Source organism: Octodon degus, unplaced genomic scaffold (assembly GCF_000260255.1).
Source record: "Octodon degus isolate 3935 unplaced genomic scaffold, OctDeg1.0 scaffold00076, whole genome shotgun sequence".
NCBI lineage: Eukaryota > Metazoa > Chordata > Mammalia > Rodentia > Octodontidae > Octodon > Octodon degus.
In genome coordinates this window covers 8251858-8275763 of record NW_004524652.1, presented here as the reverse complement: position 1 = coordinate 8275763, position 23906 = coordinate 8251858, and the positions used below count along the sequence as shown (strand labels likewise).

General features: G+C 49.6%; 1 protein-coding gene and 1 pseudogene across 2 annotated transcripts in view; both read left to right on the top strand.

Annotated features, from left to right (window-relative positions):
- The first annotated feature begins 10758 nt into the window (after positions 1-10758).
- On the top strand, positions 10759-15283 carry LOC111817995 (annotated as a pseudogene).
- A 5670-nt stretch (positions 15284-20953) lies between these two features.
- The window catches only part of Hvcn1 (hydrogen voltage gated channel 1), a 29678-nt gene continuing 26725 nt past the window's right edge, over positions 20954-23906 (top strand). The window contains exons 1-2 of one of the 2 annotated variants that reach the window (XM_023720551.1): positions 20954-21020; positions 21270-21353. The gene's annotated coding sequence lies outside the window, so the exon portion shown is untranslated. The remainder of the gene's footprint in view (positions 21021-21269; positions 21354-23906) is intronic. The other variant, XM_004635914.3, reaches the window with a different exon arrangement.

Below are 23906 nucleotides of genomic sequence, written 5' to 3'. Positions count from 1 at the left end.
TTGGGCCACTGCCCAGGTGAAGTCTGAGTTCCTCTTGGTTTACCTCCCCATTGAGGAGTGTGCAACTTCTTTCCTCTTTTTCTTTCAAACAAATGATATTGAAACATTGTATCCATTACTTTATTTTGTAAACTTCCTGTGTTAAGACACTAGAGCAGTCTACCTCATTCCTTTTTTCTCAGCCCCAATTCTGATTTTTCATACACCTTGCTGAAAAAATATTGTACTCTTTTTTTGAAAATAGAGAAGTGTGAAGCCAGGAACGTGTCGGAAGAAGCAGGCGGGAAACCCCTGTCACAGTCAGCGTGGGACCTGTTGGAGCCAACACAAGGGAGGCTGCTGAGCCGCCACATTCCAGCCCCACCTCCCACCCCCGCTGTGCAGGTCCCGGTTCCTCCAGGGCCACAGAGGGGAGCAGTATGGCCTCTCGTCATACTGGGGAAGCAGCAGGGGCTACCTCCCCAGTACCTGGTGACAGTTCCTCAGCTGCTGCCCCTTGGCCATGCACCTAGGGAGGCCTGATCTGGTTTAAAATTGTTTCTCTGCAGTAGCTAACAGTGAAGTATGCCATAATTCCCAGTTTCCTCCCCAGAGACAGCTTGTGTACCCACGAGGTTAAGTGCTGATACTCTTCCTAAAGGTAGGAATTCTATGAAGTAATTAATAATTAGACTTCGAATAGACTTCAGCCTCCTAGTTTAGGTGGTACAGCAACCGATCCCGAATGACAAATCCTGAGGCTCAGTCTGTATTCCATGTACTTACTGCTGCCTTACCCTTTTTTTTTTTTTTTTTTTTTTTTGTATTTTAGGGAAGGGTCTACAAGGCTGTTCAGGGTCTCACTACTAGCTTGGACTCAGTGATCTGCCTGGTTACAGCCTCCCAAGAGCTGGGATTCCAGGCGTACCCCATGCCCGGTCTCGTGCCTTACCCCTTTTAAGGAAAAGCACAGACTCCTTTGTATGACTTTGGTACGGGAGGAGTCCAGCTGCACAGCAGGTCAGTCGCACCAAAAGACAAGACTCGAGGCAAGGGGAAGCCATAGGCAAGCCAGGAGGACAGACTCCCTCGCCAAGTCGTCCTTGCCAGGAAACCAACTCAGGAGTGATGTGTGTCTTCGCGGCAGTGGCTGTTCCCAGACCTGGGGTGCCTCACTCAGCAGGTGAGCCCATGCAACCGTTTACCCCGCATCACCTAGTCGTGAGGTGTTTCTTAGCTCTTTCCACATACACTTCCTCAGCTATGACTCGGGACAAGCCACTGGGGGTAGAGGCCGATCCCCACACTCGACATAATGAAGGACAACATACTTCACCTGATTGTGGTGGAAGATGGGCATCAGCTGAAGTGGTTTGGGGGGAGTTGGGCTTTATTGGTTTTTGTCTTTGCAGTGTTCAAACTTGGTCCCAGCGCCTCACACGTGGTAGGCTAGTGCTAACCTCTGATGAGGTTTAAAGGGAGTAGGCATGAGGTTTGGTCTTACTGCTTGGCTTCATGTTACCCTCATGTATTTAGTTCTATGTGCGTGGGTTGACTTTAGGTTGGTTGTTGTTATTTGCTTTTATAATAATAGAGAGCTGAGTGTGGTGGTATATACCTGTGATCCCAGAGCTCCCAGGCAGACTCAGGAAGATGGCATGAGTTCAAGGTCAGCCTGAACTGCATAGAGACCCTGTTTTAAAATGAAGGAAGGCAGACAGAAAGGAGGGGGAGGGAGGGGAGAAAGGAGGGAGGGAGAGAAGAAGAGACAGAAAGCAAACTGGAATAAATTCTTTTTTTTTTTCAGTACTGGGGATTGAACTCAGGACATTGCCCTTGCCAGGCAAGCGCTTATTCTATTGAACTATCTCCCCGGCCCAAACTGGAATAAATCCTGACTCAAGCATAGGCATATACATGTTAAGTTCCAGTAGACAAATTCTGTGAAGTCAAATTGTTGTTCAAAACGAAGCAGTCAGGGCCAGTCAGATAGCTCAGCAGATTAAAGCGGAGGACCAGGGTTCAATTCCTGGCATGCCTTGCCAGCCCTGCCCCTAGGATGTGCTGACATGGGGATTGAGGCTGGGCGTGGTAGCACATGCCTGTAATCCCAGTGCTTGGGAGGCTGTAAAAAGGAGGATCACTACGAGTCAGATCTGCATAGTAAGACCCTGTAGATCCTGTACTAAATACATTTTTAAAAAAGCAGTCTACTCATTTATATTCTGAAGCAACAACACACACACACACAACTAGACAGAAACCCTGCAGTCACATGTGCCCGTCCTCAGCCTCAGCAGTCAACTCAATGCCAAGCCTGTGTCATCGCCACTGCCCCAAAGTGATTGCATCATGGTTTTTTGAGAGAGTATGCTGTGTAATTGTAGCAATTAATGGTATTGTGTACTCATTATAGATAGGAAGGTTTGTATCCTTTTTTTTTTTCTTTTGAGACAAGGTTTCTGCTCTGTAGCCCAGACTGAACTTGAACTCACTTCTGTAGCCCAGGCTGGCCCTAAATTCATGAGGATCCTCCTGTCTCCATCTCTGGAGTGCTGGGATTACTGTCAAGCATCTCCACACCCTGCTTGTTTCTTGTTTGAGACAGAGTCTCAGTTATGTAATCCAGGTTGACCTTTAACTTACTATGCAGCCCGGGCTGGCCTTGAGTTTGCAGCTGCCCTCCTGCCTTAGGCTCCTGAGTGCTGGGAGGGAAGGCATGGCTACCACTCTCAGTTTAGTATATATTTCTCTTTTGTTTTTTGAGACAGGATCTCACTATGCAGGTCAGGCTGGCCTAGAATTCACTATGTAGCCCAGACTAGCCTCTAACTCATGCTAATCCTTCGCCCTCAGCCCCCAAATGCTGGGATTATAGCCGTGTGCCACCACATCTGGCTCTTTAAAGTGATTTAATAAATAAATAAATTAAATAAAGTGATTTTTAAATTATGATTCCTTTGTTGACACCTAATATTCAGTAAATATTCAAATTTCCTGGATGGTTTTATGTAATTTTTTGTGGTTCCTTTAGAAGGATTCAGGTAAGGTCCTTGCACTGTAACTGGTTAATGTGTCCCTGAATGCTTCTTCTTTTTTTGGTAAAAGTAGGAAAATTTACTGGGGAATAAGAATGGGGAACTGAACTCTTGAATCTGTAGATATTCTCTGCTTTTTTGCCTGTTTAATGCATTCTGGATGTAGCAACCCCCCTCCCTATAAAATGTGCTTTTCTCTCTCTCTCTCTCTCTCTCTCTCTCTCTCTCTCTCTCTCTCTCTCTCTCTTCTGAGACAGGGCCTCACTATGCCATTCAGGCTGGCCTTGAACTCACTATGCAATCCAGGCTGGTCTCAAACTTGCAATAATCCTTGCAATAATCCTATTGGGATTATGGGCATGCACCACCATGCCCAGCAAAAGGGTATAAATTTTTTTCAGTCAATTGATAAACCTTTAGATTTAGTCAGATGTAGGTTCCATGTGGGGAACAATATTTATAATGTTTATAAATGGCCTCTTTGTATGTGAGGCCAGCAGCTATTGGTTCCTCTGGCACATGAAAGATTACCAAATTTCTGTCCAAATTCTTTTATCCTTCATCCCATCAAGCCATCATTCCATCCTCCCTTCTCTATTTCTTAGCTATAAAGTGATGACAGATCTTTTAGAGATTCCAGTAACAAACAGCTCACTGCAACGTATGTGCTGTAGGTTTGCCTCCACCGGCTATAATAGCCCTTTATGGAGGAAATTCCTCTAGCTTCTACTTAATTACGCCAGGTTAGAACATGTACAGGAGTCAAGATAAACACTTGCCTCTCTCCCTCACTTACCAGTTTCCAAAATAGCTGGGTCTGTTTCCTGAAAGATGGCTAGCAGATTAGATTTTGTTTGGCTTTTACCTGTTTGAGATCCCTTATGAACTTGTGGGTTTCAGTGTATCTGAAATGTTAGTCACGATCCTCAGCTGGCTGGAGCCTCCCTGCTGCCCCTGCCCTCCTGGCTGTCCTGGCCTGCCCTTCTGTTGTGACCTGGGTTCCTCTTGACTTCTGCCCCAAGGAGAGGTGCGGAGTCTTGGGATCTGCACCTTTTTCCCAGAGGGCCACCATTCTTTCAGTGGGAAGTGACTTTTAGTCTTGGGTATCAGGGCTGAGTGTTCATTGCCAGAATTCTTCATTTCTAGGCCTTTTCAGAGAGCAAGGCTAGGCCATACATATTTTTTAAAGAAAAAATATTAAATACTTACCTCTTTCATTCACACTTTAAGACTGTGGCCAGGCATGGTGACACATGCCTGAAATCCCAGAACTTGGGAGGTTGAGGCAGGAAGATGGTGAAGCTGTCTCAAAAAGAGCAAAAGCAAACAAAAAAATTAAGACTATACAGTTTTACCTGTTTGATTTTATACTTGTAGGTTTTATAGTGACAAATTTTCAAGGTAACAATATCACAATTTATTTTTTTAATGTTATTTGGTGCAGAGGCTCGCTACACAGCTTGAATGCGTAGTGATCCTCCTTTTCTCAGCCCCCCAGTGCTGGGATTACAGGCGTGCACACACACACACACACACACACACCCCGCGCCGGTCTCAGTGATCAGCTCAGCGTGCCTGGGGTGGGGCCGGCACCTGGGGCCGGAGCTGCATGTGGTCCTGAGGATTGAACCCTGGTCCCTGTGCTTGCCTAAGCAGGTGCTTTTAGTCCACTGAGCTATCTCACTGGCCCAGCAATATCATAATTGTTTGTTTTATCTTATATTTTATAGTTACAGAAGAACAATATGAATCTTATTAACAATGTGATTACAAAAATCCCTCTTATTTTTCGGCAGTTCTTTTTGTCCTCGGAGTGCCTTCTATCCTGTTGGACTGCACAAATTGCTGTTAAGTTGTCTGAAATAATTCCTGTCAATGGGATTGTTTCAAAACATTGAGGCTTATTCATTTCATTTTTATTTTTTAAATTCATACTTATTTCAATTTGATTTATACGTAAGTGTACAAAATTTACCTGATCCAAAATCAAATGCACACGGCAGGGTCTACTCCAAGGAGCGGATTCTCTTGCCCTCACTACCTGTTCTTCACCTTGTTTGTCCCTAAGTGTATGTGCGATTGAACTAGGTCTGGTTTGCCCACTGCATAATATGCCAGTCACGGGGCTGGAGAGATGGCTCAGTGGTCTAAAGCACCTACTTGAAACAAGCTTGGCAAAGCACAGGGACCGCGGTTCGATCCCCAGCACCACATGCCAGCCAGACCCGCCCCCTGGTGGGCTGAGCTGGCCACACACACACACAATAAATAAATGTAATAAATAAAAATAAATAAATATTAAAAAAAATAATAATAATATGCCAGTCATGGGAACAGCAAATTTTACAAAAAAGACTTATTCACAGAGCAGCCAGATAGGAGGAGATGGGAGACCAAGTCTCACATGCAGCTCCTTGCAGGTATTTATGAGGTAAGGAAGTGAGGAGACGTGGGTGGAGATCAGTCCGCGGAGCACTTCCTGGGATGCATGCTCAGACAGTGGCAACATTTGCATGAGCCGAGGGCAGGTTTTGGCTTCCTGATGTCATGCATCGGACACCTGGACATGCCCAGCCTTAGAGTTGGTGCTACCAGGCATGGTGACATGCTTGGGACAGGATCACTGTGGCTTCAAAGCCAGCCTGGGCAACTTGGTAAGACCCTCTTTCAAAATTAAAGAATTTTAAGGGCCGGCCAGATAGCTCAGCACATTAAAGCATCTGATTAGGCATCTGCAGGGGCCAGGTTTTGATCCCCAGCCTGCCATGCTGGCCCCACCCCAGGTGTGTGCTGTAATCCCAGCACTTGGGAGGCTGAAAAACAGAAGGATCACCACAAGACCGATCTGCGTAGCAAGACCCTGTAGAACCTATACTAATCACATAAAATAATTAAAGAATTTTTATGGGAGGTAGCAAAATGTAGGAGTCACTTCCAGGTCCTTGTCTCAGTCCAAGAAGCCAATATTTGTAATCCCAAAGTTACATTACTGGAAACCCATCAAGTCGATTCCAGTCTGTCACTTTCAATGCAACCCACGGCAAAAATAGACACTAAAATTATATTTTCAATCACTGGAGAGTCAAGGGGCTCTAAATTCAGCCACAAAGATGGCTTCCTGGAACAAGGAGAGTGGCCCAGGGCCTCACCTGGTTTTTATTCAGTGGGGGAGTGGCTTGAGGAGGATTGACTGAGAATTGTGGGAAGCAGGTGACCATTGTGAGCTGAGCTAGGTGGGTGGCCTACATTTACCTCTGCCATATGCAGAGAGGATATGTAGAGAGAGTAATCTGCATTATACTATTGTGCCATAGAGATAGTATCTAATGTTTTGGGGGGTCGGGTGCTTCAGCTTTGATGTAGTCTTTCAAGCCCCAGGAGGTCATGGCCTCTATCTCGAGGCTCAATCCCAGCTGGCAGCGCAGAGCATTAGCCCTATCATCCTGTCTCGACCCAGCTCACATTAAAGAGCAGCAGGTTTACCAGGGAAACATGCATGCCACCTTCAAAGACTATCAGCAGCACCTCAGCTGGACCAATACACGTTGCTTAAGGCCAGTTGAAGGATAAGCAGAAGTGCTAGCCAGCTCTGTATGGAACAATACAAGGAAATAGGGTCAGGCTCAGTCAAAATGGAGACAGTCGCTCTTCTTTCAAGGAGAGCTGCTCAGGTGGTCCTCCACAGCAAAACAGGAGGTAGTTGTGAAAAAATGGCCTTGGAGTCCCTGAAAAGTAACCTAGGCAACCGTTATCATCCTGAACCATACATCAGAGGTGCAATCTTCAGCAGAAGAGAGACGCAACACAGAGCGTAGCTACTGACCTCCAGAATTCGTGATCTTTACTCAAGTGACTGCAAGTAATCATTAACAAGTAAAGCTGAAGGGTTTGTGCAGGCTAACCTCGCTTCCATGTCTGTGATAGAAGTGAACACACACATGTCTCTGGGAGACCTGATGGGCAACAGATAGCTTACTACACCTTGCATTTGTCCCTAGCAGTGCATCTTGGGGGGTCCCAGGGGCCAGTTGGGGATGCACCTCTCATCCTTCTCCAGCTTCATGGGTCTTCAGGGTGAGGAAGGACAGAGTGCATTTTATTCCACCCATTTCCAGCAGTGGACATGGGGCTGCTTCTGCCTGTGGACTCCTGAGTTTGAGGTGAACAACTTGCATGTGCCCTGTTGATACTAGCCCAATGTCTAGGAGAGGGTCTGAGTAGAGAAGTTGCTGCAGCAAGTGGATATGCATTGTTTCTACCAGATTTACTTTTTTAAAAATTTTTGAGATAAGTCTTCTTAAGGTGCACGGGCTGCACTTCTTCTTGGTATTGCCAGCCTCAGCCTAAGTGTCACCAGACCAATTTTTTTTTTTTCTGTTTTTTCAGAACTGGGGATTGAACTCAGGCCCTTGTGTTTGTCAGGGAAGTGCTTATTCCACTGAGCCATCTCCCCGGCCCCAGCCAATTTTTTTTTTATTACCTGCTGCCACTTGCCACCACCAGTGTATGCGAGGAGGTAGGTCCACCTGCAGTGGTCTTGGATGAGCCTCGGTTGGCCCCGTGAGCTCCCACAAGCTGCCACACTCACTACAGGTGGACACAGGATCACATACACGGGGCCCAGACAGGGGCAGGAACAGCACTGTGCTGGTTTAGGACCTGACTAGGACTGTTTCCATGCTGGTGCTTCCTGAGTTGTCCATGTTCTGTATTCTTTTTGGCTTCTTTGTGTTTTCATGCCTGTGTGTGCTTAGGGCAAGTGTCTGGGTCTTCCAGTGATGTCAGTGCTCCTCTGTGGAAGGGCAACACAGCCAGTCCCAGCCTTGAGGCGGCTGCTGTGCCCTCCGTGGACACGAGGTTCTGGAGCAAATTCTGTGCCCTCCTTGGACTTCAACACTGTTTCTCAAAGGCAGAAGCTGGAGGTGACTGCAGGATGCCCAAGGCCCCCCTTGGTGGTCTGGGAGAGCCATTCAGGCTGCAGACATTGTGGGGATGTGCAGGGCACAGCAGCCTGGAGGTGCGCTGGTGTCTCAGCTCTGTGGGCCCAGAGCTGCTCATGAGGTCCCCTTTGATGTGCATGCACTGTGGCCCACACGTTGGACATTGGTCATCCAAGCTGCTGTGACCTGACTTGCGCTCTGCCTTCGCCCTCTGTAGAACTGAAGGTCAGTGGGACTCGCCTCAGTGCCCCCTGGCACAGAGTTTGGTTCGTGTGGCAGCCTAGCCAGGCCACCTGGCCCACAGGGTTCCCCTGGTCGGTGTGTGCAGGGTTCAATCAATGTGCCATTCAAGCATCAGCATCTCAGCACTCCTCTGGGAAGCCTTCCAGCCAGCTGCAGCAGCCGGGTGCAGTCACACTGGAGGTCATGTCACTGTGTGCATCCCTCTGCCTTCTCAGCAGCCAAAAATATCCCTGTCTCAGCCTCCTGAGGAGCTGAGATTATGGATGCAATCACCTTTCTTCATTAAGGGATTATTTCTAGTGTTCCTCTGTGCCAGGCCCAGGAAGGGAGCCGCCTGCCCTCACAGGCCCGGTTTGGTGAGAGAACCAAGCTCTAAGCTGCAAGTGCACATGAGTCGGTGTGGGAGGAGCAGGCCTAAGCAGGGCAGATGCTTCCTGGGCTCCTGAGGAACTGAGCAGGGGACAGCCTGATGGGGACGGCGTGCTGGGCGGGACTCCATGGGCAGTGAGGACCAGTGTCCCTCCGTGGCCACAGTTAGGGCTCCCCACCTATGAGCAAGGGGTAGCCAGTGAATGACCCCATGCTTCACGACTAAAGAAAAATTGGGGCTGGCAAGATAGCTCAGTGGCTTAAGTACCTGCCTTGCAAATGTAAGATCCTGAGTTTAATCCCCAGTACCACAAAAAAAGAAGAAAGAAAGAAAAAGGATGAAAAGAAAAGAAAGATTGCTTTATTCCTAACTTGGTGGTGAGGGAATGGGTTTTTTTTTGTTTTATTTTGTTTTGGTTTGGTTTTTTTTTTTTTAAGTAACAGTCTGACATATCTTTTAATAAAGAGAAGAGATTAAAAAAAAAAAAAAAAACACTCCTCTCCAGGCCTGGTTACACATTACTGTAATCTCATCTACTTGAGAGGCTGAGGCAGGAGGATCACAAGGCCAGCCAGCGCATCTTAGCAGCTTAAGGAGACCCTGTCTCAAAATTTAAAAAACAGGAAAGGTTGAGACACAGCTCAGTGACAGAGCGCTGGTATAGCGTGCATGAAGCCCTGTGTTTGATGCCCAGCACTGCAAAATAAAACACTCAGGTTTGTGTGTGGCAAGGTGGCCCAAGGAAAGCAAGGGGAAAAGTGAAGACACTGTTCAGCCTAAGGCAGCAATGACACGGACTGGATGACATGGTTCCTGTGACGTGGCGGGAAGGACGGAGGCTGGGCTCCAACATGTCAGGAGGGAGGAGATCCTTGTCCAGTGGTCACGTGGTACCATGTGGTTTGGGGCTTCCTAGGGAAGATTTGGGACAGGCAGCATTGGCTCTGGTTCACCTGTGACATACAATAGCTAAGGCGAGAAATGCCTTGAGCCTCCCTCTTGTCCTAAAGGGAGCCCTGAGCTGGTGGCAGCAAGTGAGGCAGGCGGCCAGGGCATCCTCACGTTCACGCAAAGAGTGGCCTCATGAGGATACCCTGGAATACTGAGGAAACAGTTCTGGCCGTCAGCACAGAGGTGCTGGCTTGTCAGCCAGGCCCGGAAAGGAGCATTTTCACTAAGCTAGTGTCAAGAGCTCCAGGCCCCACAGCTTTTATAAAACATGTGTACCACCCTCCCCTATGTGGTGACCGAACAGGCCTGGCATTCTGCCTCTTAGCACTCTTCAGGTGACTGAGTGGAAGCCAGCAAACCATCTGTGCCAGAGAAAGATCCCTCAGCTTGACAACTGCCGGCCTAGGGTAGCTCTGGGTGCCACAGGGTGCAGGCCTCCCGAGGGCCTCAGGATGTAGCCTCTGCTCTCCTCTGCGCTGGCCTAGATCCTGGCAGGCTGTGTCTGTGAGGCCGCAGTGAGGCCACAGCACAAGTCCTCAGCCAAGCGCTCCAGCCAGGGTACCTGGTGGGTCAGCCAGTCTCACACCACTGGGGCTGTACTCGGGGACAGCTACTGTCACCAGAAGGGGGAGCAGATCTCCATCAGGGAAAACAAAGGACAGCTACCATTGTGTCTAAAAAGGAACTCTAGTTAGAAATACCCCCACATCTCACAGGAAGTGCAGCTGGCCGGCTGTGACCAGAGTGCTGTGTAAGACGCAACCTCGAGAGCTCTCCTGGCAAGATATTCCTTCCTCCAGAAGTTGATGTTCTTCACATGTCCTTCTTCCCCCTTTTTCTAACTCAGGAGTCCCAGCTGAAGTGCTACCTTCTGAGGGTTCCAGCAGAGTTCAAGTCCTGCTCCGCTGCTTCATGGCTGGGGGATGTAGACAAGGGGCTTCAGCTGTCTTGAGTTTTTTTTTTTTTTTTTTTTTTGCAGAACCGGGCATTGAACTCAGACCCTTGCACTTACCAGGGAAGCTCTGAGCCATTTCCCCGGCCCCTGAGATTTGTTTTTCTTGTCTACCTAAGTGGCAGCTCCCCAGAGGTCCCTTTTCCACCTCAACAGTCACACATTTTGGCACTACCACAGTTCAACCTTCTCTCAAGCTGGGTGTCTCCAGGACTGAGCACGGCCCATGGCATAAAAGCGGAAGTGGTGTGGTGGTGAGGGCGCTCTGGGAGCCTCCTTGCCGAGATGGCCGGCCGAAGTGAGTTCCCCTTGGTCATCCCTCATGCTCCACCGGAAATGCAGGTGCTGCCGTCTTGATGCAGGGGATCAAAGGGCCCTGGAAAGGCAGAGGGGCGGGCTAGAGGGGGCTTCATGCCCCCAGCCTGTGGCATGAGGATACAGGTGTCTTGATCAAGCCACTGGCAGTGTGGGAATTCTGCACTGGGCTCACCCCAACCTGCCCATCAGAGCCCACAGGGCCACAAAGACCCAAGGAGACAAAGGTGCTGACATTCGCTGTCCAGCGGGAGGAGGGGTGTTCCCTTTCTCCCTGTGCTCTTGTTCCCATCCAGGTCATCATCCTGCCATCAAGATGGCTGTGCCCAGCCCTGCCCCCACACGTAGCCATGACCATTACAGCAGGGACCTGATCTCCCTCTTCCTCCTGGCCTGGGTTCCTTGGGTACAAATGGCAGAGGCCAGCTCAGGCTGATGGCAGTAAACAAAGATTTGCTGGATGGCTCAAGGTGCCCTCAGGGTGAGGGGTCCCAGAGACCCATGCTCAGCTAGACAGGCCCCAGAAGTCCTGGAGCAGCTCCAGCAGGATGCAGCCCTGAGTGTCACTCTTAGCTGGAGAAGGGGACATCCTGAGGAACAGCACCACTGGATGGACCCAACGAGAGTGAGTGTTTCTTCTCAGAAAGGAAGAAAGCCAAGTGGCCACTGAGCCAAAGCCACGGTGTCCTCAGCCAGCCACAGGGGAGTAGATTGTTACCAAAACCCCAGGCAGGAAAGTGGTGGCCCAGGGATCAGGAGAGACTCGGCTTCCTCCTCCTCCTCCTCCTCCTCCTCCTCCTCCTCCTCCTCCTCCTCCTCCTCCTCCTCTTCTTCTTTCTTCTCTTCTTCTTCTTTCTTCTCTTCTTCTTCTTCCTCCTCCTCCTCCTCTTCCTCCTCCTCCTCCTCCTCCTTCTCCTCCTCCCCCCCTTCCTCTTCTCCCCTCTTCCTCTTCTCCCACCTTGTCCTTCCCCCTCCTCTCCCTCCTCCTCTAGCTCTCCCTCTCTCCCTCAGCAGGAGCACATCCCTTGCTGCACTGTCCAGTGTCTGAGCCCAATACCCCAGCTATTGCTAGGCCATTCACCTGGAGAGAAGGTGGGAGTCTCCCCCATGGCCCACCAGCTGGGGCCGGAGCCTGCTGCAAGTGTTTCCACAAGTGACCAGCAGGGGGACCAGTTGCTGCTTCGGACTCCAGGGGCATTGGCCTCTGCCCTGTGTGAAGACCCAGCCATGCCAGCAGGCATTAGGACAAGGACTCACCTGCATCTGCTATGGGCCCCTCCGTCCTGCTCAAGCCCTCTTCTCCTGGCTCATGGGCACTGGACAAGTGTTCTACTGCTAAGCCGCAAGCCCAGCTCCTGCCATGCCCTCTAGCGTAGCTATATCATCGCACATAGATATGTCATGGGGCTGTCACTGCTGTGGATGAATCACATGTGCTGCAAAGGCTCCTCCGGACCCTGGCAGCAGCTGGAACTCCTGGAACGCTGAGTGCTTCCTCATCCTGGGCTGAAATCTACTTCCCTTCCCTCCTCTGTTTTCTCTCATTCCCTACAGCTAGCCCTGACCTGTGCCCTAGGAAGAGAGGTGGGCAACTGCAGCAGCTGAAACCACTGTCCTGGACAAACCAAAGGCACCACTGCCGAGTAGCCCTCTCTCTCCCACCACCTGGCTGCGCCCCAGCTTGTCAGGGGCCCGAGCAGACACAGACACCCAGGAATGGGCTGAGATCTTTCTTGAAATGCTCTGTGCACATCACAAGGCAGGGCACCCAAATGCTCCTGTAATGGTGACTGGCACACTCACACAAGCCTGACTCAGAGCTGGGGTGGAGTGGCACGAGGCCACCCTTGTGCAAGAGAGCTGCAGGGACATTGCCTAAGCCAGACCTAGGGCTCCTCAAAAGCAGCTCTGAACCTCCCTGAACCTCGGCCTTTGCCATCTGTCAAGCCTCTTGCCTTTTTCTTAGCATAATGGTTTCCAGGGCAGTGTATTACAAACCACAGGTTATTGTGAAATGTGGTTTTGAATTAATTTTAAAACTGGGGTAAACATGAGTTCCTTATTAATACTATAAGAACTAGGTGAAAAGTTTTGGGGTTCAGGAGAGGGCGGTGGCATCTAGGGGGTTGCCCTGGTGTGTTCGGGGAGCAAGAGCTGGCTGTCCCAGGGCTGTTGTGTCCCCCTCCTCTTCCCAAGCTCAAAGTGGAGCAGGCTGGGAGGGCAAGAGTGGAGGACCACAGACAGCTGTCGCAGGAGGACTTCTGTGTGCCCCGAGCTTCTGGACAGTAATGAGGACCCCAAAGATGTTTCACTGTTTGATGTAGAAGAAGAGACAGCTAACAGAACTAAGAGGTCCAAAATCAGCAGTATGGAGATTCCTCAAAAACCTAGGATTGGAAGTCCCATTGGGCCCAGCTATTCCCCTCCTGGGTATTTTTCTAGAAAACTGAAAACTTCATAACACGGCCGGGGAGGTAGCTCAGTGGCATAAGCCCCTGTGTGGCAAGTGAAAAGCTGCCCCCCATAGAAGCTTCTAAAACTATGAGCCAAAATTTTAAAATACAAAACTTCATCCCACAGTGATCCATGTACACCCATGTTTATAGCGGTGCAATTTGTCATAGCTGAGTCTTAGATAGAACCCCAAAGTGCACCAACTGAGGAGTGAATAGAAATAAGAGATGAGGTATTTTTGCACAATGGAGTATTACTCAGCTAGAAGGAAAGACAAAGTGGAGGTTTTCCTGGATAAATGGATGCAAGTAGAGACCACACTTACTCATAAGTGAATGCCTCAGACCCTCATGTGTCAACATCATGTGGTCTCTGTAGTGTGAGAACCTGAAAGAGTAAATATGATTCGAAAGGTACAGCGGATACTGTGGAAGGGAAGGAAACCATTCAAAGGGAAGGAACACCTGGGATTAGGCAAAGGAGAAAAGGAAGGAGGAAAGGAAAGGGGAAGGAAGAAAATATGTGTGTATACACAGGATAGCTTGGATGATTGTATTGCTGATTTCTAGTCTATTGAAAGGAACAGCTAATGCTCAAATTTTTTCTTTTTTTTATTTAGTGTGTTTTTGGTGTATGTGTGCAGGGTCTCACTATGCAGCTCACACTCGTAGTGATCCTCCTGTTTTCAGCCTCCCTAGTTCTTGATTACAGGCGTGCGCTACCATGCCCAGACTATCACTGGCTCAGTGCGCTGGGGCGGGTCAGCACAGCATGCAGTGCCAGGGATCAAACCCTGGCCCCTACCCTTATCTAAGCAAGCACTTAGTCTGCTGAGCTATCTTGCTGGCCCTTAAATTTTTCTTCTTTTCTTTTCTTTTCTTTTCTTTTTTTTTTTTCAGAATCAGGAATTGAACTCAGGCCCTTGTGCTTGCCAGGCAAGCATTTATTCTGTTGAGCCATCTCCTCAGCCCCAATCTTTTCCTTTTAAATTTTTTTAAAATGTATTTGGTACAGGGTCTCACTACACAGCTCAGATTCATAGTGATCCTCCTGTTTTCAGCCTCCCCAGCTCTGGGATTATGGGCAAGTACCACCAGGCCTGGACTCCGTGGCCGGCTCAGCCTGCCAGAGGGCAGGGTTCATGCAACATGTGGTGCCAGGGATCGAACTTTGGTCCCTGAGCTTGCCTAAGCAGGTGCTTAGTATGCTGAGCTGTTCTTTTTAGTTTTTTTAAACCAATTTTGCATGCTTATATCCAGTATCTGAACAACTGACTTGTAGACAACAATATGCAATTTAAGAACCATTGTTGATGTCCTATCATTTTATTTAGTGAAATTCTGCATCATTTCTAATTTTACTATTTTTATTCTCTTTTTAAAAATTAAGAAAAAGGGGGGTTGGGGAGATGGCTCAGTAGAATAAGTGCTTGCCTGGCAAGCGCAAGGGCCTGAGTTCAATCCCTGGTCCGCCAAAAAAAAAGAAAGAAAGAAAGAAAGAAAGAAAGAAAGAAAGAAAGAAAGAAAGAGAAAAAAAACCAAAATCTGGCATCATCTTTCCATTTGTTCTTTCGAGTCCGTGCAGTTACGGCCTCTCTTCTGTGTGAATGTCTCAGTAGCAGCTTTATTGCCTTGTGGTGACCATTATCTTGTTGTTATGTGACTTTGGGGCAGTGAAGAATGTCACAGGTAGACTCATGGCTGGCCTACGTGAGAGAAATCATCCTGATGAGGATGAAAAGAACCAGTGGGCGTTCGAGTCCAGGAAGGCAGCTTCTCAAGAGAGCAAGTGTTTCAGAGGCTGGATCAAGAATATGCTGGGGAAGGCTTATTGGGTGGCCAGTGCTGAGGGTGAGATCTGCCTGCGGTGCCTCCCTCCCTGTCAGAGTAAAGAGAGTGGCAGTGGTCACCCTGGTGTGGTGCTACGAGGCGCCAGCCCGTAGGGTGAGGTGGGCCGCAGGAAGAATTCAACCAGCGTGGCCTGCTTGTATCTTGGGAAGCAGTTTTTAAGACAAAACACGGGAGAGGAAGAGACCTTCTGAGCAGAGAGAATGCTTATGGGTTCTGTGCCGTGGGGAACAAGGAAAGAGATTCTCGACTCTGGAGAGCCTCTACTCAGCAAAGAGGCGTGCTGGGTTTGCTTTTCTGCTTAAAAGCTTTATTTAAAAAATATGAAACAGGTTTCAGATTGTTTTTATTTTCTTTGTATTTTCTGGGACTACAAAGTATAGTATCATCAGAATTTTTTTTTTTTTTTTTTTTGGTCTTTTTGAGATCGGGTCTGGCTGGCCTTGAGCTCACTGTGCAGCCCAGGCTGGCTTTAAACTCCCAATGATCCTCCTGCCTCAGCCTCCCGAGTGCTGGGATCACAGGTGTATGCCACCACACCTGTCACCATCAGAAACATTTTGAAATTTGTTTTATAGTATACATATGTATGCATAGCCCTGTAATAGCAGTATATTCCAAAGTAATGTGTTTATTTACAAATAGAACAGATCTTTACATTTTGATCCATACAACACAGGAGGCTGTTTTTAGTGTGTTTCATAGTTCTGTGCATTTACGTATTACTTGTGTAGATTATTTTCAGAAGTAAGTTATTTTTTTAATTATTAAATATTATTATATAGTATTTTAGGGAAGGGTCTACAGGGTGTTCAGGGCCTCACTACTAGATCAGACTTGTAGTGATCCACCTGTTTACAGCCTCCCAAGAGCTGGGATTAAAGGCGCACACCACCACGCCCAGTCTCAATTGCTTGCTCAGCACACTCCAGGGGCGGGGCATGCACAGCAGGCTGGGGGATTGAACCCTAGGCCCCTGCGCCTGCTTGCAGGTGCTTTAATCTGCTGAGCTATTTGGCCGGCCCTTATTTATATTTTTATTTGGTACAGGGTTTCACTACGCAGCTCAGACTCATAGTGATCTTCCTGTCTCGGCCTCCCCAGCACTGGGGATACAGGCACAGAGACCGGGATTTGATCCCTGGAACCACATGCTGCACTGGCCCTGCCCCCGGGCACGCTGAGCCGGCCACTGGGTGGGTGTGGTGGTGCACGCCGGTAATCCCAGTGCTAGGGAAGCTAAAAACAGGAAGATCAGTACGAGTCCGAGCTTCCTAGTGAGACCCTGTAGCAAATAAATAAATAAATAAATATATGAGTTTTAAAAGTTAAAAATATTTGTTCATTTTTAATATGTACATTATGGCAAAATTTCTTATCTTCGAAATACATGCAAGGGCCAGCCAGATAGCTCAGCGGACTAAGGCGCCTGCGCAGGCAGAGCGCAGTTGTCGGCGTTCCATCCCCGGGGCTGCTGTGCCACCCCCTGGAGCGCGCTGAGCTGGCGACTGACGCTGGGCATGGTGGCGTGATGGCACACACCTGTAGTCCTAGCATTTGGAAGGCTGAAAGCAGGAGAATCACGAGTCCGAGCTGCGTGGTGAGACCCTGTACTAAAATACATTTAAAAAATAAAAAGAAATACATGCAAGCAGGTAAAAACCAAATTCAGGCCAGTAGGAGTTAACTAATTTCTTTTTTAATTTTATTTTGATGCCAATAATATGTAAACATAATCTTCAGAGTTTCTGTTGATAGCCAGGGATTGCTGCTGTTTTACTTATGTCAGGCAAAGGATAGTGAAATTTTGCTTTGGAAATTCCTGGAACCTTCAGTGGTCTTTGAACTAATAAATCTTGTACCACTAAAAGAATATTACTCTTTTTTTTTTTTCTCCGAATGCCTTCGGGGCAGGGTTGTCTGGCTGGAGTTGTGGGGATCGAACCACAGCAGCCTGAGCCTGACTGCTTTGTTGAAGCAGCCACTTAAAGAACCGAGCTAAGGGGCAGGGCCCCAGGAATATTATTCTTATGATAATAAGAATAACCTTTTGAATGCTTGACATAATAAATACCTAAAAGGCAATTTGTTTTATGAGTCTATTTTTTCTGCTACAATGGGGATATTGTAAATCATGCATTTGTATTAATGATATTTCTTAAAGCAATATATGTAACTAAACTAAATCAAGCTATAAAATTTTGTAGACAGTTATAAATTCTGTTGTGGCTACTGTAAACCTCATTGGAGTTTTAATTGGCAGAATATGTTATTGTTGTATATGTATTTGTACGTGGTTAAAATATATTAAGGATGTTTTGTTAAATAAGTGTCTTAATTGGAAAGTGCATATATTTGTATAAAGCTCTATTTTATTTATTTATTTATTTATTGTATTTTAGCGAAGGGTCTACAGGATGTTCAGGGTCTCACTGCTAGATCGGCCTTGTAGTGATCCACCTGTTTACAGCCTCCCAAGAGCTGGGGTTACAGGTGCGCACCACCACGCCCAGTCTCAGCTGCCATCTCAGCTGGCCCCAGGGGCGGGGCCAGCGCAGCAGGCCTGGGGAGCCAACCGCCCGCCCCTGTGCCTGCTTCCAGGTGAGAAGCTCTAATTTTTTTTTTTTTTTTTTTTGGAACCGGGGATTGAACTCAGGCCCTTGCACTTGTCAGGGAAGCGCTTATTCCACTGAGCCATCTCCCTGGTCCCTTTTAAGATTCTTTTTTTTTTTCTAATTTTTATAAAACAAAAAAAATACTATAGAAATTATCCTGACTCAGTGCCATCCACATAGCTCAGCAGACTAAAGTGCCTGCTTCGGCAGAGCACAGCAGCCGGGGTTCAATCCCTGGTGTGCCATACCGTCCCTGTCCCCAGAATGCACTGAGAGAGCAACTGAGGTATGGTGGTATGTGCCTGTAATCCCAGGGCTTGGTAGGCTGAAAATAGGAGAATCACCATGAGTCCATCTATGTAGGGAGACTCCGTACACCCTGTGGACCCTGTCCTAAATTCATAAAAAAAGAAATTAGCATGACTCATGCACATATTTTGAATTATCTACAGTATTTCAATTTCAAGATATCTATACTTTCAATTGATGACAAAGTATTGCTATTGTTAATGCAACACTGATTTGTTACCTACATTCTTAATTGAAAAAAATGCTGGGACTGGGGAGATAGCTTGGCAGTCTAAGCACCTTCCTGGCAAGCACAAGGACCCAAATTCAATCCCAGGTATCACATTCCTTGCGGGCCCTGGAAGCCCAGGCGTGCTGTGTGGCCCTGAAATTGGGTATGGTGGTGCACGCCTGTAATCCCGGCACTAGGGAGCCTGAGACAGAAGGATCACTATGAGTCTCAACTGCGTAGCGAGACCGTGTATAAAATAAATAAATGGGGAAAAATACTAATTTTCAGTTAAAGACAAATGAAAAAAACACAGATGTAATTATTTTTCCATCCAGGTTCATGGACTTCTTGGATCCTTTCTGTGGACTGCAGATTATTCCACTCTAAAGGTTGTTTCACTTCACCAACCTCAGAGGGAGCCCTCCAAGAACAGAGGTCACCCCTTCATCTTATTTTTATTTTTATTTATTATTATTATTATTATTATTATTATTATTAGACAGGTCTCCCTGTGTAGTTCAGAACTCACTCTGTAGCCCAAGCTGGCCTTGACCTTAAGGTAATCCTCCTGCCTCAGCCTCTTGAGTGCTGGGATTACAGGTGTACACGACCACACCTGGCTCACTTTATAATAAGTGTGTAGAGAGAGCCACACAAAAGCTCAACACTGGTCTGTTGTGTCTTGTGGAGTTTCTTGGTAAATTGCGTGATGGCGTCTCTCTTCTTGATCTTTCTACTTGTTTGTTTCTTTTCTTGTTTCATTGCCTGGGTTGGGATCTTCAGTACAGTGTTGAATAGGAGAAATGAGAGTGGGCACCTCTATCTTATTAAGCTCAAAACTCACTAATTTGTGCAGCAAGAATGTAAAGCATCCACAGAGTGCCAGATCTGGAGCGGGCATAAAGATAGACAGCCGATGAGACAGCCGCAGAAGGGTGCTAGTGAAGCTGGCAACGCTGGCTGCTGATTCCCCAGACATACTGAGCCTCTCCCTCGGGTCCAGCTGCCCGCAGAGCATGGCAGTAGATCCTTGCTGGGGACCTCAGGCCCGGGGCACAGGTCAGGGTGGGCAAGAGCCAGGCAGGTGGGTAGAACCTGAAGTGAAGCCTTCAGCAGGACATCAGCCAGAGCTTGGGGCTCAGGCCCTGCCTGTGAGGACCTGTCATCCGTGTTAAGCTTGCAGCTACCAGCAGGGCCAGTTGTTAACGTCATGGGGGTGGGGGGGCGAGCGCCAAGGCGTGAGCTTCGAGTGGGGGCTGGGCAGCACTCCTCACATCTTCTCCTTTCTGTCCGGCTGGTGTGTGTGTGGGCGGGGGGAGAGCTTTTAGTAAAATATAAGGAGGCTGAGGTTTACAGTGGACCAGATTTCACCTCAGAGACTGGAACAGGACTGTTAGAGTAACCAAATGCTGCCCACCAGGAGAGGGAAAAGGAGGACAGTAGCAGTCAGTGGAAACAATAACCTGAGGGCAGATAATGCCCACAAAGCAGCCATACCCTCGTCCCCAAGCCTGTGAGCTGCCTGACCTTGTGTTTAAGCTCCCAAGTGCCCCCAGGATCCTGGGTCATGCCGATGACCTCAGTGACAGCAGGAAGGCCGAGCCTCTTAGAACACACCAGATGGGTGTGCTGCGGGTCTGTCTGTCGCAGCTGAGATTACTTAGTTGTGGCTGTTGGGCCACGTGTCTGCCCAGGACGCAGCAAGCCAGAGAGATTCTTCGGGGAGGGATGCCCTTTTGCATGCAGGGCTGGAAACTAGCCTTGGGCACCAGGCACTGGGCATTAGGGCTGCATGGGCCTGCATAAACAAACCCGATGAAATAAGCCTCACCTTCCCAACTCCCTGTCCCACTTCCCTCAGTGACACCCCTAGAGTTTACTACGCTAGTCCAGAGAGCCACTTGTTCTGTCATTTCGTTGCCATTGTCCAAAAAATATAAAAGCATCAGGCTGCAGTCATCTCCTTAGAGTACACTCTCTTGGGAGGTCCCATGTATGTAAAATTAACAAAATCAGATGCTTTTTCTCTTCTGAGTTAGTCCCAGTTGGCTTCCTGGATCCAGTCAGAGTCCACAGGAGAGGGGAGAGGGGAGGGGACCTCTCTCCCTCACATTAGTCCCAGAGACAAGAGAAGGGGGGACCACATGCGGGAAGTCCTAGCAAGCTGGACGCACAGCAGAGGCGCTGCGCAGGGCCTGCAGGATGCTGGCAGCCAGCTCAGGGCTGCACAGCTGGAGGACAGCACAGCTGGCTTCTAGGCCACTGCGTGAGTGCCTGAGCGTTTGTGACAGTGCACTACCGGGCAGCAGGAAACAGCACCCAAGGCGTCCAGACCCCACCTAACCACAGCACAGGGGGCGTGTACAGGATGGTGTTGCCCTCTGGGGTGGCAATCGGTGGCCTGTGGGGCAACACAGAGGCTGAAGAACTGACCTGAGGTGGGACAGGGCCAGCCCCCCTTTGTACCTCTGCCTCAGCCCCACCCTGAGGAGCCCTGGGCAGGGTTTCCAGGCGAGCCGCCCCTTAGGGTCCTGGGCCCACCCCGAGAGACCCTACTTGGCAGACCCAGCAGGGCCGTGGGGCCGCCCCCGCGGAGGAGGAAGGAAGTACTTCCTCCTCCCTCCCCTTCCCTCGGCCTCGGGATTCGCGATCGCTCGGCGGGCGGACCTTCGTCCATCCGCAGGCCGGGTGGCCCGGGCGCGGGCCTCAGGGGGCGGCCCGAGGGCGGTGGGGCGGGGCCAGGCCGCGCGGCGCTGGGGCGAGGAGTAGCGGGTGGCCGGGGCTGGCAGGCGCAGGGTAAGTGCGGGGCCCCAGCCTCCCTCCAAGGAGTGGGGACCCCTCGAACCCCTCTCCCAGTCCTCAAGCGGGGCCCCAGCAGGGTCCACCCCGTTGCCTTCGCGTTTCCCAGCGCGGCGGTGCTGGCACCCAGGACCCTGCCCCTGCCCGGGGACCGGGTGGCGTCCAGGTGCGCGGAGCTCCGCAGACTGCGCCACCTGGGGAAGCAGCAACAGGTGAAACTGGTGCCCTCCTTGTCTCCCTGCCCAGGTGGAGACAGCGGGACTGGAAGACCAAGCCGCTGGCCTTGGTGACACAGCAGGAGGGGCAGAACCAGGACGCACAGCCAGCCAGGTGTGTGGAGCCCAAGTCCCTTGTTCGTATCCCACCTGACCCCACCGGTGGCCTGTGGGGCGACAGTGGGAGAGGACACCGGTGTAGTGCTAGTGCTGCTTACCCAAGGAGGCAGGCAGCTGAAAGGAGGGAGCCCCCGGGCAGCAAATCCCTCACCTGGAAATACCTGAAGTACCCACTTCTTGGGTGACTGAGAGGACCAAGAATGGTGGCTTGGGGCCTAGGGAAACTCAGGACAGAGAGGGAGCCCTCTCAGGGAAGCCCGACCCAAGACCCAGCAGGTACTTCCCGGGCTGCAGGGGCTCTTGTGGGCTTAGCCATGTGACCTTGGCTCCCGGTGCCTCAGTTTCCCTGTCTGTCCCATTGGGCTCTGTGTGTTACCTGCCTCCCAGGATCACTGAGGAAAGTGACACCCACCATCCAGAGGACCTTTCCTCAGGTCATTAGGACCCTCTGAGATCAAAGGCCCCACTAGAGGTAGCCTTTTTTGTTTGTTTGTTTTTTGGTGGAACCAGGGATTGAACTCAGGCCCTTGCGCTTGCGAGGGAAGCGCTTATTCCACTGAGCCATCATAGCCCTGCCCACATAGCCCCACTAGAAACTCAAAGCCTCTTGAGTGAGCCTAAAACCCTAAGGGGAAAGGCTGGGAAGGGCAGGGGTTTTAAAATCTTAGGGCTACAACTTGCACAATTCCAGAAAGGCTCTGCTGACCCCAAGCCCGCCCTTGACACTGTTTTAGCAAGAAGGGGAAGCCCAGGGAGCCCGTGTCCCAATCCTTTCCTGGCCACTATAGCCTACAACTTTGGAGCCACCAGCACCCTACCCCCTGGCCAATAGCGAGTTTACCTCTGTAGCATCTTATCCCGCTCCCCCATGGTGCCGCCTGCTGCACCCTGATCCCCAAATCTCCAGCCTTCCTCCCTTGGCCGGCTGTCACACCTGGGCTCCAGGGATCCTTCTGCTTCTCTCCCGCCATTCCTGCAGCAACAGCCCCCTCCTGCTGGGCTCCTAGAGCCTCACGCACGTGCTCTTCCTTTTCTTGAGACCAGGCTCCCCTGCAATCTCCTTGTGACCTGGTCACTTGAAATTCAGGTCACTTCCTCAAAAGCTCGGCCATCCGCCACAGCCTGGGGGAGTCTTTGGGGCTTTGCTGTTTTCCTTCATCTCAGGGCTTACCCCTGGATGGTGTGACCTCCCTTCCATGTTTCTTGTTTTTTTGTTTGTCTTCCCAGCTCAATCAGCCCACTGAGGTCCCAACCTTGTCCTTCCTTTTCATCTCAGATTCTAGAGAACTCAGCGCCTGACATTTAGTAATCTAGTAATCTGGTCAGATAATTTTGTGCAGTTGCAAGAAGCCTAACCACCTTTCTGCGCTTCTCCTTTCTTGTTGCTTAACCATTTCTTTCTCCATCTCCACATAGACCACAGTGCTGTCCTCTCTCTGAACAGCTGCCTGCCTTCTTTAGCTCTTCCCTAAAGTGGGACTTTGCCAGGTTTTAACATTACATAGCTGTAAACACTTGTCCCTCTTGTGCATTCTTTTCATTTTCTTGCTATCAAATGATTTCTCTGGAATGCATTTTCCAAAATGGTGTGTTCAAGTCCAGGGGGTGTCACTTGGAAGGCAACTGCCACTTGTTGCTAGATGTCTGTTTAGAATAATCACCTCCTACTCCATGTGCGCAAATTTTCCTGCAGCCCTGAAAGCGTTGGATTTTAACATTTGTATTTGTTTTGGCTAGTTCAGTGGGGGAAGCAGGGGAGGTTAGAATCCTCTGCTGCTTGAAGGGGCCAAGCTGGCTGTTTCCCTGTGTGTGCCAGTTCTGTTTTCTGGCTTGCAAAGGAAGCTAAACTCTGCAGGCTGCAGAAGCTGCTCTGTCAACCAGCAAGAAGCCCAACAGACCGTCCTGTGCACCCTGAGCGTGGAACTGTGTGGGGAGAGAAAGCCTTTTTTTCCCTGTCTTTGTGAATAGTTCTTTTGGCATGGTAATATTTTATAAATTATAAAAAGTAACTCAAGTAAGGGTTACTGTGTGGACTCACTCCCTGAAGCTTTGGGACAGGAAGTCAGGGAAACGCTTGGAAGTTCATGGCCACTAGTTTTAAACAGGTAGTTCCAGGGGACACCGAGTGCCACCACAAGAAGTGCCCTTGGCCCAGGACAGTGCAGATCTCTCCTCTGGTTGCTGAACAAGTGACTACACACTTGGAGTCTCGAAACAACCCAGGTGTATCATCTCCTGTGTCTGTGGGTGGAACCTAACTCAGTCTCAGTCTCCAAAGCACCCTGCCTCCAGGGCCTCGCTGCTTCTGGAGGCTGCTGGGAGCTCCGCTCGGCCTCCCCCGTTGCCAGCTCCTAGAGGTGCCCGCCTTGTTTGTCAGCCCCTTCCTCCGTCTTTGAAGCCAGCAGCAAGCATCTTCAGTGTCCCTCTGCTGCCAACTCTGCTTCTGTCCTCCCTGGCATCCCACCTCTACTCATGACCCTTCTGACTGGGTGTGTGGTGCATGCCTGTAATCCGAGCTACTCAGGAGGCTGAGGCAGGAGGATTGTGC